The following is a 7,234-nucleotide window of genomic DNA, read 5'->3' on the forward strand; positions in this document are numbered from 1 at the left end:
ATGTTAATGTAGTAGCTACTTGGGAAGATACTTCTGATGTTGTTCCTATTAAAGAGTGCTTGTGTTGAAGGCTTACCAACTGTGATTATGAACTTTGATAGTGATGGTATTGATAACTATGATGAGATGGTGTATGCACTCTATGGGAGCGGTTCTTACACTTATGTATAAGAAAATCTTGATTAGACCTAAAAAATAGAACTACTCCTTCTACTTGCGCATCTGTTGAGGAGCTACCAGTCTTTGATTTGAAGGACCTCCCACGTCATTTGCAATATGCATTTTTGGAGGGCCAACAACACTTTTCCAGTAATCATTGCACCTGATTTGATAGAAACAAAAGTGAAAGCTTTGTTATTAGTTCTACAAAAATTTAAGAGTGCCATTGGTTGGTCCATTGTAGATATTGTGGGTATCCCGCCTAGTCTTTGTACTCATAAAATTCAACTTGAGCCGAATTGTATTCTAAGTATAGAGCATCATCTTCGACTAATCCTCTTATACAGGAGGTGGTGAAGAAAGAGATAATTAAGTAGTTATATGTTGGTGTAGAGTATCCCATTATTGATAGTAAGTGGGTCAGTTTGATACAATGTGTTTTGAAGAAAGGCGGTTTAACTATTGTGCCTAGTGAGAAAAATGATCTAGTGCCAATGAGGCCAGTCACAGGATGGAGAGTGTGTATGGATTATAGGAATTTTAAGGCATAGACTCAGAAGGACCATTTTCACATTCCCTTTATAATCCAGATGCTGGATAGACTTGCGGGCAAAGGATGGTACTATTTTTTGGATGGATATTCAGGTTGCAGCCAAATTAATATTGCACCCAAAGACCAAGAGTGGACAACCTTCACTTGTTCTTATGGGACCTTTGCATTCAGATGTATGCTATTCGAGTTATGTAACGGTCCAACCATATTTCAGATATGTATGATGTCAATCTTCTTTGACATAGTAGAAGACACCATCGAAGTATTTATGGATGATTTCTTAGTCGTTGGTGATTCTTTTGATGATTGTTTAATGAACTTAGCAAATGTTCTTCGAAGGTATGAGGAATGCAACTTGGTATTTAATTAGGAAAAATTCCATTTTATGGTTAAAGAAGGTATTGTAGTTGGGCACAAGATTTCAAAAAGGGGTATTAAGGTAGATAGAGCAAAGATTAAAGTAATCACGAAATTACGTCCACCAATTTCTGTGAAGGGTGTTCGTAGCTTTTTGGGACATGCAGGGTTTTATAGGTGATTCATCAAGGATTTCTACAAGATTGCCAACCCTCTTTGTAGGCTTCTTGATAAAGAGATGAAATTTGTGTTTATTGAAGCATGCTTGAAGGATTATGAATGTCTGAGAGATAAGTTGATGACTGCTCCTATCGTCATATCCCCTGATTGATCCTTGCCATTTGAAATTATATGTGATGTAAGTGGATTGGCCTTAGGTATTGTACTAGGTCAAAGAAAATAAAAGATCATTTATCCCACCTACTATGCTAGTAAGGAACTATACCCTGCTAAAAAAAATACACCGTCACTAAAAAAAGTTGTTCGCAGTAGTTTTTGCTTTTGAGAAGCTTAGATCTTAATTAATTGGGACTAAGGTGATTGTGCACACTGATCATGCATCATTGAGGTACTTGATGGCAAAAAAAATGCAAAGCCTTTACTAATAAGGTGGGTCCTCCTATTAAAAGAGTTTGATTTTTAGGTAAAGGACAGAAAAGGCACCGAGAGTCAAGTTGCACATTATTTATCTAGATTGAGGAGAAAGCTATGCAGAATGTAGAAAATGGGCTCTAGATTAATGATAGTTTTCTAGATGAGAATATATTGGAAACATTCCAAGGTCTAATTCCATGGTTTGCTAACTATACAAACTACCTAGCAAGTGATCTAGTCCCAGAAGATCTTTCGTTTCAACAGAGAAAGAAGTTCATGCATGGGGTAAGGAAATTTATCTGGAATGAACCTTATATATTCATAATTAGTACGGATGAGATTATTCATAGATGTATACCTGAGGCGGAGATAATAAGTATACTTGAGGCTTGTCATTCTTCACCAGTTGGGGTCGTCATGGTGGAACCCACACAACCTACAAAATCTTACAATATGGGTACTATTGGCCAACAATATACATAGACACATATGATTTCAGCTTGTGATCAATGTCAAAACCAAGGTAACATCTCTAGATGCCATGAACTTCCTATGACCCCTATTTTAAAAATAGAATTGTTTGATGTATGGGGTGTGGATTTCATGGGACCTTTTGTGAGTTCGTTTGGCATGAAGTATATTCTTGTGGTGGTGGATTATGTTTATAAATGGGTGGAAGCGATGGGTCTCTCCAACAATGAAGTACGTAGTGTCACTGTATTATAAAAAACACATTTTTTCTCGATTTAGCATACCACGTGCTATCATTAGTGATGGTGGGTCACATTTTTGTAATCGTCTATTCAAAATTTTTCTTGAAAACTATAGAGTGAAACACAAGGTAGAAAAACTTTATCATCCATTGACTAGTGGACAAGTTGAGGTGTCCAACAAAGATATGTAGTCCATCTTGGTGAAGGCCGTAAATGTCAATAGGTCTTATTGGTCACGAAAGCTAGATGATACATTATGGGCTTAACGAACATCTTTCAAGACCCTCATTGGTGCTTCTCCTTATCAGTTGGTTAATGGAAAAGCATGTCACTTGCCTATTAAACTTGAATATAAAGCATTATAGGCGATGAAAAAGGTAAACTTTGAGTGGCAAGATGCAGCCAAGTCAAGGATGAATAAGATGAACGAGTTGGATTAATTCTGACTCTGGGCTTATCAAAGTTCTACACTGTACAAAGTAAAGATGAAGCTGCATCATGACCATAAGATTGAGAAGGGGATATTCTAAAAAGGTAACCAGGTATTTCTCTACAACTCAATGCCTCACTTGTTTCCAGCTAAGTTAAAGTTTAGATGGTATGGTCCCTTTATTTTGTTAAGAGTGTTCCGATATGGAACTTTGGAATTGAAGCAAGATAGTGAAGCCCAGTTCAAGGTGAATAGGCAAAGAGTAAAAAATTATATGGGTAAGACTAAAGATATAAGAGTAATTTTTGAGATGGACCTTGGTGAAGTCTGAGTAACCAAGGAAACTACGTCGTGCCATGACTTTAAATCAAGCACTTCATGGAAGGCAACCCATGAGGAGAGTTGGAGAAATCTAGTATCCAACTTAGCCATATTGTGCCACGACATTAAATTAAGCGCTGCGTGGGAAGCAACCCATGTTTTTGTACTTATTCATTTATAGGGTAATATGTGTGTACAGTGTGCAAGACTAAGATTGCAAAAAAAAGCCAGAAAATTCTAAGAATTTAGGTCATATAGACTTTTCACAAGCCATATCATAAGGTAATGACTCCTGAGTAGGAGTCATAAGGACCTAGGAGAAGAAGTAGATCCAGGTAAAAGTTTCTGGAGTTATTACTACTATAAGAACAAGTTGTAACCTCAGAGTATGAGTTGTCACCTTGAGTTGTATCAAATCTAGAACCCAGGTAATGTTCTAGGTCTTTACGAATAGAGAAAAAGACTCATAAGCCTCGCTACGAGTCATACGCATGACTTGTAACCAAGTTTACCAGGTCGAGGGTCGTGGGTCAACCCGACCTAGCTCACCTAATTTTAAACCAAAAGGGCACCTAATATGGCTAACCAATATCTGAAACACAAAAATACCTCCATGAACAACCAAATTTTGAGCTCTTAAAGCACGAATTCATTCCAAAACACATACCAAATTGTCGGAATCGCTCACATTGCACAAAAACTCAAGAAATTAGGGTCAAAAAGAGATAAATTTAAGAAACTTAATCTCTCAATCATTCGAGTAAGTTTTTGAACTCAAATTGGTTAGATTTTGAGTTGAAGTTGATAGTAAGTTGAGATTTTAGTGTTTCTTTAAGTTGAATAGCTATGGGCATTTAATATTTTGACCCTAGTTCTTAGATATTGAACTTAAAATAGAATTTGGGGGTGAACTTGTACTTTGTTTGTTTACTTTGTATTTTTGGACTGATATTATAACGCCCCAATTTTCTGAACCAGAACGCTACATGGTGATCATGACATCGAAGGACCATAACTTAACCCATGACTGATATCTGTACCTGTAGCTACATAATATACATATAAAAATGCAGAAATATGAACTAAAAGGCCATAAGGTTCAATCTTGAACAATAAAACATCTGAATAAGGTTGTATCACAGTGCCAAAACAAAACTGAAAATACTAAAGTATGAATTTGAAAACTCTATAATCATCTGAAAGCCTCTAAACTATCTGAATAAGGAGTTGAAGGAACATGTCTCCAACTAACTCCTTAAACTAAAAATAAAATGAAATACTGGAATAATAAATGTAATGGTCATGTCCTCGAAAGATGAGGACTCACTGCTAACTAAACTGCTACTTTTGGTCTGGAATTTGCGCGACAGAACCTATGGTGTAACATAAAAGAAAGTACCATAGCACGAATGCGCCAGTACAACTAAAGTACTGAGTATAAATGGGGGTAGGCTAAGTGCATGGGGTTTATATGCATGAACATGCTGACTAATATGGACGTGAGAATACATACATACATACATAACTGCTATTGAACTCATGGAGATACTGACTACTAAGTCTGAATACTGAAATCATGACTTTAACAATACTGAGATACTGAATGGATGAATGACTGATTCTGACAGTTCAAACTATGAAGAACTAGTCTGATTAATCGTGTCTAACAGTCCTGAAACTAAATACTGAAAACATAAGCTATGACAATTGATTTAACAAATATAACTATGATGATCGGCTTAACCGATGTAATTGATACTGAGTAACTATATCTAAACATCTAAATCTTCTAATAATGATTAAGAGTGACTAAGCTTGAGATCAAGCCTAAATAATGGGTGATCTCTAAAACTAATAATGAGAATACTCAACTGAATCTGGGATTGAGATCAAGCCTATCTGACGGGAGATCTCTAGAATTACTGATACTGAATAACTCAATGAGAGACCAAGCCTATATGATGGGTGGTCTTTATGTCTGTGGAACTATCTGAGTTCCTTACTGAGATTAATGACTGTGTTTGACAGTCCTGATTTCTGATTTCTACTCTGAAGACAGATACTGAAACTATAACTGTTGAATTATTCATGTAACCGACAAGCCCTATGCTATGTTGAATAGCGTCCAATCTCTTCCCTGAATGGAAGGATGTCAATACCGCACCACCGGTAAAGATTGCTACTGTGGAGTCAGTCCTAATCTAGTGGGTGACTCCTGTGACTAGTCCTATATATATAAATGTGCTAATGGGTGACCCTTGAGTATGTCAGACCTATATAATGGGTGACATCTCGTACCTATGCTGGCTACGTAGTTTTAGACCTTAGGGATTTCTTCTAAGGATCTCAGTCCTCACGAGTGCGTGAGTCCCCATCCCTAGGCTCGCTCGGTGCTGAATCCTACTCCCATCTAAAAGACACTAAACTGAACTGATTAACTGAACTTACTGAGTTCCATGACTAATGGAATACTACTGAGTTCATGAGATTTCTGAGAGTACTGACTTTCTGAGATTACTGAGATTAACTGAGCATAACTGAGATTACTAAGATTAACTGAGCATAATTAAGGTTACTGAGATTAACTGAGCATAACTAGATTACTGAACTACTGAGACTGCTGAGATTTCTAAGACACATGAGTAACTGAATTCTATAGATCATGGCTTGACTAAGAGTATCATCACAACATGTCATGGATCTAGGCACATAGCTATATTTTTTGGGTACAAGTACCCCCAGGACTCGATGGAAGGAAACTGACACAACTTGAATTTCTTGAGGACATGACCATCAATAACAATACATAATACATGAGTGAGGGATTTCATGAAGTAAATCATCATCATAATATCTAACATGAATAGGAATGCTTATAATCAAGTCATAAATATCATATTCTAATATCATGGGCATTTCAACAACATATACTATTCATAACAATGGCATGGAAACTATTTAAAAATAAGGGAATGGCAAACATGTAGCAATTAGTTCATATTGTAATAATTTGGGGATAACTCATGTGATACTTCCAAATCATGATCTTGTTCATAGCATGGAAGACATATAAACACACTATAAATCCATTCCCCAATCATCATGCACATTCCATTGATACATATATTGCACAACGACAAGTGAGCTCTTTGAACATAATAGACTAGCATGAATTTATCATATAGTTCACCCCTAAGTTATAATACAAGATTATTATCATTCTAGGCATTTTATCAAACACTTACATGCATAATATTGAGCATAGATGTACTTAACAAATTTAGAAATCTTGAACCATCCATATTCATGGGTTTCCAACTAACATGCACATATATTTCTTGGAAACACATTTACATACCTTCTTGAAACACAATTAATAACCATTAACATAAACATAATCACACAACAACATAAAGATCATAATTTATTATTTAAAACATGGTTGTTGAGCTCCACGGATGGAAGTGATCCGTGGATGAACATTATGCATACCTTAGAAGGAAGATTCTTAATGATTGACGGAGGAGTTTTCTTGAACTTGAATCTTCTATGAAAACCCTAGCTTGTGTTCTTGAGAGAATTATGAGAGAAAGAATATGTTTTGGTGAAATAATGGCTTAATTCCATGTTTAGGCATTATATAGAGTTGGAAAACGAACCATTTTACCCCAAAAATGGACTATTTAAGTCACTTGGACACCCACATGTGTGGTACACACTTTATCCCACATATTAGGGTATGCGTCGCATATCTTATTGCATATCTTAGGGTGTGCGTTGGATACCTTATCGCACACATTATGTTAGGCGATGTACTACACTTTGCAAAGTCATAACTTCTTGCTCGGGTGTCGAATTTAGACGAAATTAGTGTAGTTGAAAAGATAATTGAAAGATATTTCATTTGATATATAGTAGGACCTCTAATTCAATATATACAAGGAGTTGTTATCAAATGAAGTTGACCCAAGTTTTGATGCTCACTAAAACTTGAATGATAGGAAAGCTTTCAAATTATACTAGAGTTAGGGAACATCTATGATATAAATTCATGCTCAAATAGATTTCCACACTACATAATTCATTAACAAACTAAATTTACATAGG

This window comes from Capsicum annuum, chromosome 1 (assembly GCF_002878395.1).
Source record: "Capsicum annuum cultivar UCD-10X-F1 chromosome 1, UCD10Xv1.1, whole genome shotgun sequence".
Lineage (NCBI taxonomy): Eukaryota > Viridiplantae > Streptophyta > Magnoliopsida > Solanales > Solanaceae > Capsicum > Capsicum annuum.